Below are 14,878 nucleotides of genomic sequence, written 5' to 3' on the forward strand. Positions count from 1 at the left end.
GCTGCCCCGGGGTCTTACCCAGGGCTCTGGCTCTCCCCTCACACATACAATCTACAATTTTTATTGTTGTTGTAGAGGATGAGGGGAAATTAAACGCAACATTCAGGGCAAACAGCCTCGTTGTTAAACATCATACGCTCGTACACAAATGTGTATTATACATGATAATAGCGTAGATGAAGTAATACAATCTCACGCTTCATATGTGCATGTTGCACCTGTTGTGCAACCTGCTGTAACGCCGTTGTATCCGGCTTGATACAGCGGTGCATGAGTACAGTTGCTACCCGCAGCGGGTGTAATGCATTCCTGTACTGGCCCGCCATTCCTCAAGGCACGCTTTGAGGTGGAGGAGGAGGAGGAGGTGCAATGTTGCCGGGCCGGACCCCACTTGGGAGGGGTGTGGGGAGGGGGGGAGAAGGTGGCAGCAGGGGGGGGCGGTGGGCGGAGCCTTGATAACTACGCACTTGGCCCACGAGGTCTTTCATCTTTACCCTGGTGGAGGGTGCCAGACCTCCCTCCCTCCCTCACCCTCCCCCAACAACAACAAGGTCAACAGGCTGGTCATAACAAGCCTACATCACTGTAAGGTAAGGTAAGTGATGTATAGGTAAGTTGCTAGGTAAGTACACTAAGTAATGCCAGCTCTTCCCTCCCTTCAGCAAGGTCTCGTGCCTATACGAGCCACTACCAGCCAAGGTCTCGTGCCTATAGGAGCCACTATCCCACTCCCAGCCAAGGTCTCGTGCCTATAGGAGCCACTATCCCACTCCCAGCCAAGGTCTCGTGCCTATAGGAGCCACTATCCCACTCCCAGCCAAGGTCTCGTGCCTATAGGAGCCACTATCCCACTCCCAGCCAAGGTCTCGTGCCTATAGGAGCCACTATCCCACTCCCAGCCAAGGTCTCGTGCCTATAGGAGCCACTCCCAGCCAAGGTCTCGTGCCTATAGGAGCCACTATCCCACTCCCAGCCAAGGTCTCGTGCCTATAGGAGCCACTCCCAGCCAAGGTCTCGTGCCTATAGGAGCCACTCCCAGCCAAGGTCTCGTGCCTATAGGAGCCACTCCCAGCCAAGGTCTCGTGCCTATAGGAGCCACTCCCAGCCAAGGTCTCGTGCCTATAGGAGCCACTCCCAGCCAAGGTCTCGTGCCTATAGGAGCCACTCCCAGCCAAGGTCTCGTGCCTATAGGAGCCACTCCCAGCCAAGGTCTCGTGCCTATAGGAGCCACTCCCAGCCAAGGTCTCGTGCCTATAGGAGCCACTCCCAGCCAAGGTCTCGTGCCTATAGGAGCCACTCCCAGCCCAGGTCTCGTGCCTATAGGAGCCACTCCCAGCCAAGGTCTCGTGCCTATAGGAGCCACTCCCAGCCAAGGTCTCGTCGCTATAGGAGACACTCCCAGCCAAGGTCTCGTGCCTATAGGAGCCACCCCCAGCCAAGGTCTCGTGCCTATAGGAGCCACTCCCAGCCAAGGTCTCGTCCCTATAGGAGCCACTACCAGCCAAGGTCTCGTCCCTATAGGAGCCACTCCCAGCCTAGGTCTCGTGCCTATAGGAGCCACTCCCAGCCTAGGTCTCGTGCCTATAGGAGCCACTCCCAGCCTAGGTCTCGTGCCTATAGGACTCCCAGCCAAGGACTCGTACCTATAGGACTCCCAGCCAACGACTCTTGCCTATAGGACTCCCAGCCAACGACTCGTGCCTATATGACTCCCAGCCAAGGACTCGTGCCTATAGGACTCCCAGCCAACGACTCGTGCCTATAGGACTCCCAGCCAACGACTCGTGCCTATAGGACTCCCAGCCAACGACTCGTGCCTATAGGAGCCACTCCCAGCCAAGGTCTCGTCCCTATACCAACCACAACAACCTCCCTGCCCCCCCCCCCAGCAAGGACCTGTCACCATGCCAACCACCACTACATTCCCCTCCGGAGAGGACCTATAGTTGTCCCCAGTTACAGCCACTGTATCCACCCACAATACAAACCAATGCAGCTGTAGAGTTTCCGTAGTGTAGTGGTTATCACGTGCGCCTCACACGCGCAAGGTCCCCGGTTCGATCCCGGGCGGAAACACGCTCTTAATTTTTCAGGAGGCCTGGTCGACGACCGGGCCGCGGGGACACTAAGCCCCGGAAGCACCTCAAGGTAGGCAGCTGTTCCAAACACCTCCCCCACTCTCCCCCCTCCACCAAAGTATGGATCTATATCCTTCTGTGCCTAATTTCAATTCATTATTTACACGTTAAGTTTCTGATATTTTCGAACCATATTTATACACGCACCACCTCCCCCCCCCCCTCCCAAGAGTCCCAGTGTCCTCCCAAGAGTCCCAGTGTCCTCCCAAGAGTCCCAGTGTCCTCACAAGAGTCCCAGTGTCCTCACAGTTTATCACTACTCAAACACTGAAGACATTTCTAATGTCCCAGTGGCTCCTTTGGGTGCTAAGGTGTCTACCTGTGGCTCCTTTGGGTGCTAAGGTGTCTACCTGTGGCTCCTTTGGGTGCTAAGGTTCTACCTGTGTCCACTTGTTCGTGTACAACCCGTGCTAAGTAGTCTGGCTTTATCCACCTTGTTAATTCCTCTGAGAATTTGTACATGGTGATCATGTCTCCCTCCCCACTAATACCAGTGTGATTCACGTGGATTATTAACAAAACAGAGCCAGTACATAGCCTTTGAAGACTTGTTCCCAATCCTCATTTTTTCTTTAATGTGCTGTCTTTTTCCATTATATATAGTATTACATATTGTATAATATATACTATATATAATGCCATGCATACACTCACGCACACGGGCAAATAATACACTTTAAATACACTTTAAATATTTATATTAATATAAATATATACCTATTGTTCACACCTCCACACCAGTGCCACACCAACGCCACACCAGCGCCACACCAGCGCCACACCAGTGCCACACCAGCGCCACACCAGTGCCACACCAGTGCCACACCAGTACCACACCAGTGCCACACCAGCGCCACACCAGCGCCACACCAGTGCCACACCAGTGCCACACCAGCGCCACACCAGCGCCACACCAGTGCCACACCAACGCCACACCAGTGCCACACCAGCTGCCAGCTTGTACTGCGCGTCAACGATCATTTCCCAATATAGATAGTTAGAAATCTAGAGAAGATCCCCCCTGGGCTTGGGTAGTTAAAGCCGGGGGGGACAGAAGCGGCACCAGGGACCACCACCTCCAAGGCTTGTGTCTGCCCAAGCCTCGTGTTGCATACACCTGCCCAAGCACGCACACACACACACACACACACACACACACACACACACACACACACACACACACACACACACACACACACACACACACACACACAGATATTAGAAAGAACTTTTTTAGTGTCAGAGTGGTTGACAAATGGAATGCATTAGGCAGTGATGTGGTGGAGGCTGACTCCATACACAGTTTTAAATGTAGATATGATAGAGCCCAGTAGGCTCAGGAATCTGTACACCAGTTGATTGACAGTTGAGAGGCGGGACCAAAGAGCCAAAGCTCAACCCCCGCAAGCACAAATAGGTGAGCACAAATAGGTGAGTACACTCCACAAACCCAAGTTCACATGTACCCCCCCCCTCCCCTACCCAAACCAAACTCTCCACACCGGTGACTTGTAGCTTAGAACTAGTTAGTTTCTGAGCACATTAGTTAACGAGGTGGTTTTCTCCAGCGGCAGGCGCTGTCACACCTGTGCCCGGCGTGTTGCAAAGGTTGTTGCAGAGGTCAGGGCCAAGTTTATTCCCCCCTTTGCAGTGGCGCAGTTCTCTCCCCCCGCCCCCCTTGCTCCCTCTCTCTCTCCTCCGACTCTCTCTAACCACACGGCCCCTCACTCCCCCACACCTTCCCCTCCCCCACACCTTCCCCTCCCCCTCACCTTCCCCTCCCCCACACCTTCCCCTCCCCTACACCTCCCCCTCCCCTAGTGTTGCTGCGTATTGCCTGCCTCCACCTCCCCCCCCCCTTACTCTCACTTCCTTCCTCTCTCCCCCCTCCTCACCTGTCTTCCCCACCTCCTCCTCCTCCTCCTCCCTCCCCTCCTCGCTGTCTTACTTTCATTTTCTCAGCACATATTTCCTCTTGCATGAATCATTCACTTATTCGTCAACATTCTTTCCTCCTTTCTTCACACCATTCTTTCCCTTCCCCAAAGGTGTCGAGCTGAGGGAATGTGACCCATGTGTGGGGGGTCCCCAAAGGTGGGCCCTGGGACCACTAGTGTTCATATGAACAAATCCAAAAGGGCCGTGACGAGGATTCGAACCTGCGTCCGGGAACATCCCAGACACTGCCTTAATCGACTGAGCTACGACAGGTTAAAAAAGGGTTGGAACCGAACTTTACCCTGTCGTAGCTCAGTCGATTAAGGCAGTGTCTGGGATGCTCCCGGACGCAGGTTCGAATCCTCGTCACGGCCCTTGTGGATTTGTTCATTTGATGCATCACGTTAGTGTGATGCATCAAAAATTGAAAAAAATTAGAAATTAAAACAGCTTCACTATGCAGGCTGGCTACCTAACAACACAAGAAAGAGAGAAGGACATGATCGCAACGTATAAGTTACTATGAAAAGGACGGGGTTAAAACACAAATCAAGTCACTTTCAGTTAGGGAGGTGGGCAGTCGGGAAGTAGAGGTGCTGGAAGCCACCTCCATACACAGCAAAAGCAGATACGACAGATGTTGTTGTTGTTAAAGATTTGCTATCTAGAACAAAGTTCCAAGTAGCACGGGCTATGGTGAGCCCGCAGGTTTGATATGACAGAGAACTTGAATACCGAGAGGAATAATAAAACCATGAACCCGATATTTTTATCATTCGCAGAAAATATTTCAAAAATTCTTGGCACGAAATATTTCCTAAAATCCTCCATAGAAAATAATTCCAAATCCTCCTCTTACAAAATAATTCCAAATCCTTCTCTTACAAAATAATTCCAAATCCTCCTCTTACAAAATAATTCCAAATCCTTCTCTTACAAAATAATTCCAAATCCTCCTCTTACAAAATAATTCCAAATCCTCCTCTTACAAAATAATTCCAAATCCTCCTCTTACAAAATAATTCCAAATCCTCCTCTTACAAAATAATTCCAAATCCTTCTCTTACAAAATAATTCCAAATCCTCCTCTTACAAAATAATTCCAAATCCTTCTCTTACAAAATAATTCCAAATCTTCCTCTTACAAAATAATTCCAAATCCTCCTCTTACAAAATAATTCCAAATCCTCCTCTTACAAAATAATTCCAAATCCTTCTCTTACAAAATAATTCCAAATCCTCCTCTTACAAAATAATTCCAAATCCTTCTCTTACAAAATAATTCCAAATCTTCCTCTTACAAAATAATTCCAAATCCTCCTCTTACAAAATAATTCCAAATCTTCCTCTTACAAAATAATTCCAAATCTTCCTCTTACAAAATAATTCCAAATCTTCCTCTTACAAAATAATTCCAAATCTTCCTCTTACAAAATAATTCCAAATCTTCCTCTTACAAAATAATTCCAAATCTTCCTCTTACAAAATAATTCCAAATCCTCCTCTTACAAAATAATTCCAAATCTTCCTCTTACAAAATAATTCCAAATCTTCCTCTTACAAAATAATTCCAAATCTTCCTCTTACAAAATAATTCCAAATCTTCCTCTTACAAAATAATTCCAAATCTTCCTCTTACAAAATAATTCCAAATCCTCCTCTTACAAAATAATTCCAAATCTTCCTCTTACAAAATAATTCCAAATCTTCCTCTTACAAAATAATTCCAAATCTTCCTCTTACAAAATAATTCCAAATCCTCCTCTTACAAAATAATTCCAAATCCTTCTCTTACAAAATATTTACAACACATTATTAACGTCCGTGTGTTTTCCCTTGGTGGTGTATTCACCTAGTTGTTCCTGCAGGATCGAGCTATTCTAGCTCCTGGACCCCGCCTTTTCAACCCTGGGAGTGGCAGCAAGGCCAGGGGTGTCGTGCGCTGCACGGGATATATATATTATCACGTCCAAAGATAAATGACAACTGCCGGATATGTGTAGGGCCGGATATGAGAGAGAGAGAGAGAGAGAGAGAGAGAGAGAGAGAGAGAGAGAGAGAGAGAGAGAGAGAGAGAGAGAGAGAGAGAGAGAGAGAGAGAGAGAGAGAGAGAGACAGACAGACAGACAGACAGACAGACAGACAGACAGACAGACAGACAGACAGACAGACAGACAGACAGACAGACAGACAGACAGACAGACAGACAGACAAACAGTTAGGTGAGGCATAGTTTGGATTCTTGCGTTTGACTACCCCGTTTTCTGTCCGTTCCCGCCAAACACACGACCGAACTACAACGTCCTAACAAGTTGTAACAACGTTCTAATGCGTCATAAAACGTTATACCAAGAAGTAACAACTTGATTACAAGTTGTAACAAGCGGAAAATAGAGCCAGTTAGGGTTTGTGTTTGCAGGATATTGTGGAGACTCAACGTTCCTACCAGCGCCTCTCCAGCGTCCCGTTTTCTATTCGTAGGTCCTCAGTTCGGATAGTTTAGTACAACTAATGTACTAACTAATGTGCAACCCGTTCTCGCACTTGTTTTTAGTCAATATTGGCTTATTTAATAAGTGCATATGTGACATACTAATTGATTGTAAACATTTTAGTTTACCTTGAAAAGCATCATAAAAAACACCGACCTCACCTAATCTTCTTAGTATGTTAAGATAAGCATCTTATTGCTTCTTATTTACAGTTATTACTTAACCTATCAACGGTATAGGTTAAGTTATTACTTAACCTATCAACGGTATAGGTTAAGTTATTACTTAACCTATCAACGGTATAGGTTAAGTTATTACTTAACCTATCAACGGTATAGGTTAAGTAATAATTGTAATTAAGAAGCAATAAGATGCTTATCTTAACATACTAAGAAGGTTAGGTGAGGTCGGTGTTTTCTATGATGCTTTTCAAGGTAAACTAAAATATTTACAATCAATTAGTATGTCACATATGCACTTATTAAATAAGCCAATATTGACTATAAGCAAGTGCGAGAACGGGTTGAGTTGTGACACTCCAGACCTAAAATTAAATTTTGTAAACAAAGTTTTATATTTAAGTATAATAAACTTATACAAGAACAAAGTAGTTATAGTAGCCGAAAAAAGATACTTATTGTATAATCAAAACAGCAAGGGGTAAATATGATATAATATTAACTACATGACAGACACGCTATAAACTGTGTTACTGTTACCAATAACACTGTTCAATGGACTGTTACCAGTCTAATGATATTAATAGACGGTTACAGTAGCCTGTAACGCCATGAGGTCTCTCACTCTCTGCATTCGGAAACACTGAAATGGAATTGTAACATGTAGTATAGCATGTGTTGCTCTTACGCGCAACAGATGGCGCTGTTTATCAAGAAACGCCTGTTTTTACCTGTCACAGGCGCGGCATCTATATAGTAGGTATATAAAAACACGCCGTATTCAAATGGGACGTTGTGTCAAAATGTCAAAGCACGAACTGTCACTAGAGGTCAAATCAAGTCAATAATAGTCAAATCAATGGTCAATAATAATGACCATTACTTGACCACATCCCGCGCTTGCCAATCACCATTGTTAATGAAAACACTTTAATAGCTGATGACTCAATTGATGGCTGGCAATACAATGACTCACAACACACAGAATGACTCACAACACACACAATGACTGACGATGCACTTAGCGTCCTCCTCAGTTTAAACCTCCCATCAACCCTATCACTATTACCAGTTAATTAACAATGGTAATAAGATTAAAATGGTCCAACCATACTAACAAATTAAGGTGCCCATTACCTGTGGGCTGAACTAATGGGCTCCGTGTTATCATCACCACTCATCCCACAACCCATGAATTAATAGTTTTAAATAATGAGAATCAACACACCACTTTATCACTGAAATAGTTCAGTTAATAGTTCCTGAGGGCTGGGAGGAGTGTCTCTTGACCGACCCTCATAGTTCAGACCTCTTAGCTCTGGCGCTAATCATCTTGCAAGCCTTTGTGTATCTTAGGACTTGGTCTTAAGCTTCGCAAGGTGAGGATACCAGGCCGGTGCTGCATATTATAGTATTGGTCTAACGAAGGCTGTCGGTGGAGACGATGGTGGTGGCGACATATTGTGATAGTGATTATATGGTTCAAGTAATAATGGTGAACATTTACAAGTGCATATATTTTCTCAAACTACTATACCAGCACGCAGTTTGCGGCAGGCCAGTTAGATGACCCCTTTCTTGGCACTGCGTAGGTGGAGGGTAGTAAGATATCGATTGCGGACACGAGGGGCGGACCAGCTCCTCCTGCTTCACGCTGATCTTCCACCTGCACCTTTCACTGCATCACCCTCACGCCTCAATGTAAACAATCCATGTGCAAAATACTGACATGATATCGTTACATGGCGTACAACGAGCAATTAACCTGCTCTCTCACACTCTTATATACACAACCAAAGATATTTTAAGTACAGTAGTTGACCAGACTACACACTAGAAGGTGAAGGGACGACGACGTTTCGGTCCGTCCTGGACCATTCTCAAGTCGATTGTGAGAATGGTCCAGGACGGACCGAAACGTCGTCGTCCCTACACCTTCCAGTGTGTGGTCTGGTCAACATTCTTCAGTCACGTTATTGTGCCTAATCGCCTGTGTAAGTACAGCAGTATTTTTCTGGAAACATCAGTAATGAAAAATGTCAACAAGGAATCACAGTAAAGTGAGAGTACACTTGATAGTGGTCCAGGATGGCGTCACTCACGGCATATATGTGTGGGTTAGGTTAAAAAGAATTTGATCCACGCTACTGTGACTTACATTCTCTGCATACACTTAAACATTACTGGTAAAATACCCTTAATACAGATTGTATTATGTTTTGCAGCAGCTGCTGCGTCATTCCGGCCGGCGTCACGCAGCTTTCCCGCGACCCCAGCACCACCACCTCCAAAGGTTACGACGCAATACACGCCACGAGGTGATGCGCGCGCGCCACGTGCTGCACCCTGCCACGTGGTCCGCCCGGATGTAAACAAACCGCCATCATATGGCGGGAAAAAACAAACATATATATATATATATACACACACACACAAGAAGTTTGTACTTGGGTTTATGAGAGTACATAGCATTGATTTTTTACATTCTTGCAAGAACCACTAACACATATAGTTACAGGTACAACCTCACTCTTGTTAACAGGCATAGCGGTCTCCCTGTTGTTGCTGTTATAGATTCAGCTACTCGGAAGTTCCAAATAGCACGGGCTATGGTGAGCCCGTAGTGTACTTACCTGGCACAGGAGCGGTGCTGTGTGGGGTCTCCCTTCCCATGGCTCATGTTAAGCCTTATCCGCTAGTCTTTCCTGCAACACCACCCGCCAATCGGTTTGACCCCAAAGTCCGCAATGACTGGCTGGATATACAGTGGTGAGTAGTGGTGGATTGGTTCCCAGTCAATCCTCCCCGGGTTGTGTCTCGGGGCTAGCTGCCGTCCCATTATCTACAGAGCCCTGCTTTTCTACATTACGGTAACCAACGTTACAAATACAACCTAATATGAGCAATAACGGTTCGCAATGCCTAGTCTATCGGACTTGACAGGTTGGTGGGTTGCTTGGGTTCGTATGTTTCTGGTTGGCTTAGAAGGCTGGATTGTTTACGGAGTGGCAAATTATTGTTGTTGTTGTTTTAGATTCAGCTACTGGAAACAATAAGTTGCAAGTAGCACGGGCTATGGTGAGCCCGTAGTGAACTTACCTGGCACAGGAGCGGGGCTGTAGCTTTTTGGAGTGGCAAATGATGAGAACAGGCTGGTGTATCACGTGTGTAGTGTGTATGTGGTGTACTCACCTACACCTGACGGTTGAGTGGACAGCGCTCGGGATTCATAGTCCTGAGGTTCCGGGTTCGATCCCCGGCGGAGGTGGAAACAAATGGCCAGAGTTTCTTTTACCCTGACGCTCCTGTTCAGCTAGCAGTAAATAGGTAGCTGGGAGTTAGACAGCTGCTACAGGCTGCTTCCTGGGGATGTGTAACAAAAAAGGAGGCCTGGTCGAGGACCGGGCCGCGGGGACGCTAAGCCCCGAAATCATCTCAAGATAACCTATCAGTGACTACGATAAAAGTGAAGTCAAGCTATGCCCCGCCTACTGGCCTCGCCTTAGTGTTATAACAGAATTATTTTGGCATTCAAGTTGTGGATGACGGTGCTTGTGTCTAACTACTAGAACAAGTGCAGAACCGAGCAGTTACAGCCCCGCTCCTGTGCCAGGTAAGTCCACTACGGGCTCACCATAGCCCGTGCTACTTGCCCCGTTCCTGTGCCAGGTAAGTCCACTACGGGCTCACCATAGCCCGTGCTACTTGCCCCGCTCCTGTGCCAGGTAAGTCCACTACGGGCTCACCATAGCCCGTGCTACTTGCCCCGTTCCTGTGCCGGGTAAGTCCACTACGGGCTCACCATAGCCCGTGCTACTTGCCCCGTTCCTGTGCCAGGTAAGTCCACTACGGGCTCACCATAGCCCGTGCTACTTGCCCCGCTCCTGTGCCAGGTAAGTCCACTACGGGCTCACCATAGCCCGTGCTACTTGCCCCGCTCCTGTGCCAGGTAAGTCCACTACGGGCTCACCATAGCCCGTGCTACTTGCCCCGCTCCTGTACCAGGTAAGTTACGGGCTCACCATAGCCCGTGCTACTTGCCCCGCTCCTGTACCAGGTAAGTTACGGGCTCACCATAGCCCGTGCTACTTGGAACTTGTTCCGAGTAGCTGAATCTTAAACAACAAGAAGGCTGTTAGACACCAACGTGTCCACCTGGGTTAGGTCTACGACTGACCTTCCCCAGGATGCCTCACTCCCGGGTACCAATTTTTATGCTCGACAAAGAGACATATTAGGAAAGGAAACGTTGCCCAAAAGGCTCCGTTGCGGAAATTGAAGGTCTTTTTTTTAACGGAATCAACCACTTCGATACAAATGCGACGTATCAGTAATACTTAAAACAACGTAATATCAACGTTTCCTATTCACCGGCCAGGATTAATTGATAATGATTGATCAATCAATCAATCAATGATTGATCAATCATTCAATGATTGATTGATGAAGATTAAGCCACCCAAAAGGTGGCACGGGCATGAATAGCCCGTAAGTGGTGGCCCTTTGGAGCCATCACCAGTATCATTAGCTGATACTGGAGATCTGTGGAGGTACAACTGTACTCTGCGTGGTAGTTCATTCAAGACATCATGGTGTGTGTGATGTGGGTGCCCCCCCCCCCCCATGCCCGGGAGAGTAAGTCAGCTCTTTCCTAGAGACGGCCAAGATCAAGGTCATGTGAGAGGGGGGGGGAAGGGGGGGCAGAGATCTACAGGGTGGTGATGGGGGAAGATATTAAAATAAGTTTAAGATCGCGTCTATGTGTGTGTGTAGTTGTTTTTGTACGTGTGAACTCACCTATTTGTACTTATTTGTGCCTGCAGGATCGAGCATTAGCTCTCGGATGCCGGTTGTCTAATGCAATGACTCCTGACCTATTTCCCTATCATATTTACTTTTAAAATTATGAATGGAGTTTGCTTCTACCACCTGTTCCTTTAGTTCAGTCCATTTTCTCACTACTCTTACCCTAAAAGAAAACTTTACAATGCGGGTGTGTACTTACCTAGTTGTACTTGCGGGGGTTGAGCTCTGGCTCTTTAGTCTCGTCTCTCAACTGTCAATCAACTGGTGTACAGGTTCCTGAGCCTACTGGGCTCTATCATATCTACACTTGAAGCTGTATATGGAGTCAGCCTCCATCACATCACTTCCTAATGCATTCCATTTGTCTACAACTCTGACACTGAAATAATTCTTTCTAACGTCTCTACGGCTCATTTGGGCACTCAATTTCCATCTGTGTCCCCTGGTGCGTGTTCCCCTTGTGTTAAATAGTCTGTCTTTATCTACCCTATCAATTCCGCTGAGAATCTTGTATGCGGTGATTATGTCCCCTCTAACTCTTCTGTCTCCCAGTGACGTGAGGTTTAATTCCCGTAGTCTCTCCTCGTAGCTCATACCCCTCAGTTCGGGTACTAATCTGGTGGCAAACATTTGAACCTTTTCCAGTTTAGTTTTATGCTTAACTAGATATGGACTCCATCCAAACTCCAGGTTTGGTCTGACATATGTGGTATATAATGTTCTGAAAGATTCCTTACACAAGTTTCTAAAGGCCGTTCTTATGTTAGCCAACCTGGCATATGCCGCTGATGTTATCCTCTTGATATGGGCTGCAGGGGACAGGTCTGGCGTGATATCCACCCCCAGGTCTTTCTCTCTGACTCTTGAAGTATTTCATCTCCCAAATGATACCTTGTACCTGGTCTCCTGCTCCCTACACCTATCTTCATTACATTTGCTTGTGTGTGTGTGTGTGTGTGTGTGTGTGTGTGTGTGTGTGTGTGTGTGTGTGTGTGTGTGTGTGTGTGTGTGTGTGTGTGTGTGTGTGTGTGTGTGTGTATTTAGACATAGTGGGAGAGAATGGATGTCCATGCAAGATGAAGGCTAATAACTAAATAATAACATAACTATGAAGTAAGAGTGGTTAGGAGAGGGACGTGTTGAGTTAGACGAGGCAGGAGATAGTGTAACGAGAGGGCGTGGGACGCTGGGAGAGCATCCAGCAGAACACGACGTACTAGGTAGTGGTGCTCAGGACCAGTCAATCCTCCTGCCGCGACAGCTTCAACTTAAATCTAGTCTTGGCTCCGTCAACAGTAGGATCCGACATTCTGGTCAGCCAGCCCGCTCCAGGGGCCAGCACCCACCCGGAGAGCTTCCAGCCCGCCCTGGTCGCAGGCGGGAGCCCGCTCCAGCACCCACCCGGAGAGCTTCCAGCCCGCCCTGGTCCCAGGCGGGAGCCCGCTCCAGCTCTGACCCCTAGGCTTCCTGCCGCGTCTCAATATTAAGACTGGTCTCTGGAAGTACACTGGCAAGTATCCCTCGAGCAACTCTCCCTGCTTCAAGAAATACCTTCCCCGTCACACGCACATCTTAGCTGGAGGGTATTCCTACTCGAGCCTTTGACCGGCTCGCTGTAACTCATCTCAGTCTTATGTTATAAATACTCATTCACAGCCTAACATGTCCAATATGTTTAACAACTAATGTGACGTTAAAACTCCGTGAAAATTTTACTTGACTCGTAACTGGTACAAGTTCAAGTTCAAGTATGTTTATTGAGACAAGAAAAAAACAACTCAAAGGGATAGAGTAGCTTAGGCTATTTCTACCCCCCTATAACTGGTACATTTGTGCTGAGAAACAAAATTCAACGATAATAAGTTACCCAAGGGATAAGGATAAGTGTCTGGCAGCCCCGGATACCCAAGTAGCTCCCTTGTCTTACCACAAGTTCTTCAACTAGTAACAGACATTCCGTCAGCATAAATAGCCTAACGGAAACAGTTGTTGCAAATTGAAAGCCGGCTATCTGGTCCACTTAACGAGCGCCAGCGGCCTGTCATTTGTTATAACCAGGGAGCCGAGCGGACAGCACGCTGGACTTGTGATCCTGTGGTCCTGGGTTCGATCCCAGGCGCCGGTGAGAAACAATGGGCAGTTTCTTTCACCCTATGCCCCTGTTACCTAGCAGTAAAATAGGCACCTGGGTGTTAGTCAGCTGTCACGGGCTGCTTCCTGGGGGTGGAGGCCTGGTCGAGGACCGGGCCGCGGGGACACTGAAAAAAAAGCCCCGAAATCATCTCAAGATAACCTCAGGATAACCAGCAATGGTATACTCACTCCGTGTGTGGTACACGGGTAAACTGTCAAGTACCACCAGGATGAACTACCTTGTTAGTACCGGGAATCAATGTCCCCTTGGCTCGGTCTCTTGCCTGGCCTCGTGGTTGGGGGCCTGGCCAATCAGGCTGTTAGACGCCGCTGCTCGCACTCTCACATGTGAATGACAGCCCGGAACGTTTAGTCATGTGCATGCAGTACCTACAGTAAGCAAAGTTGGGGTATTTCGCCAGCATTTCTGGTATTATATCATTTTAAATGAAATACACATTTCTTGAACAATTCTAATCGAATTATCCCTAAATTCTGATATTTGTTCACATTACAGTTACATAGTGACGTAAAGGTATGTGGACAGTTCTACTGACAGTTTACATTTGGTCAGCTGTACGTCAGCAGACAGTACAAGCTCACCGACGTACATGTAGACTAAGCCCAACAGTAGTAACGTCTATAGACGTCTGCAGTTACAGCCCCTCTCCTGTGCCAGGTAAGTCCACTACGGGCTCACCATAGCCCGTGCTACTTGCCCCGCTCCTGTGCCGGGTAAGTCCACTACGGGCTCACCATAGCCCGTGCTACTTGCCCCGCTCCTGTGCCAGGTAAGTCCACTACGGGCTCACTATAGCCCGTGCTACTTTGGCACTTTTGTTCTAAATAGCTGAATCTAAAAGAACAACAATAGACGTGTGCTGACCTTACTGGATGCCCCACAGACATGTAGCGAGAGATAAGATTGTGTGGGAATACGGCGAGAGGGCACGACTGCCGCCCGCGATGGTACGGAATGACGCAGTCCGCATGGAGACGTACCTACGCAGCCTCTCATCTTACCTAACACGTCGCATTTCTTACGGAATCACAATATTTAAGTTTACAATTCATCGGCTTCGACAGGTTGCTCCGAGTTTGCATTTAGTCAGATCTACTGCAACGTCTGCTGATGTAGATGTGACTAAATGTATACTCTGTCAGTCAGTCATTCGCATACTTTGCGTCATTA

The 14,878-nt window shown here is 47.3% G+C and overlaps 1 non-coding gene across 1 annotated transcript; it reads left to right on the top strand.

The window, feature by feature from the left end:
* Positions 1 to 2,003: 2,003 nt before the first annotated feature.
* On the top strand, positions 2,004 to 2,076 carry TRNAV-CAC (transfer RNA valine (anticodon CAC)). The gene has a single exon. It is a non-coding gene; the product is annotated as a tRNA-Val (tRNA).
* Positions 2,077 to 14,878: the final 12,802 nt, after the last annotated feature.

This window comes from Procambarus clarkii, chromosome 87 (assembly GCF_040958095.1).
Source record: "Procambarus clarkii isolate CNS0578487 chromosome 87, FALCON_Pclarkii_2.0, whole genome shotgun sequence".
Classification (NCBI taxonomy): Eukaryota; Metazoa; Arthropoda; class Malacostraca; order Decapoda; family Cambaridae; genus Procambarus; species Procambarus clarkii.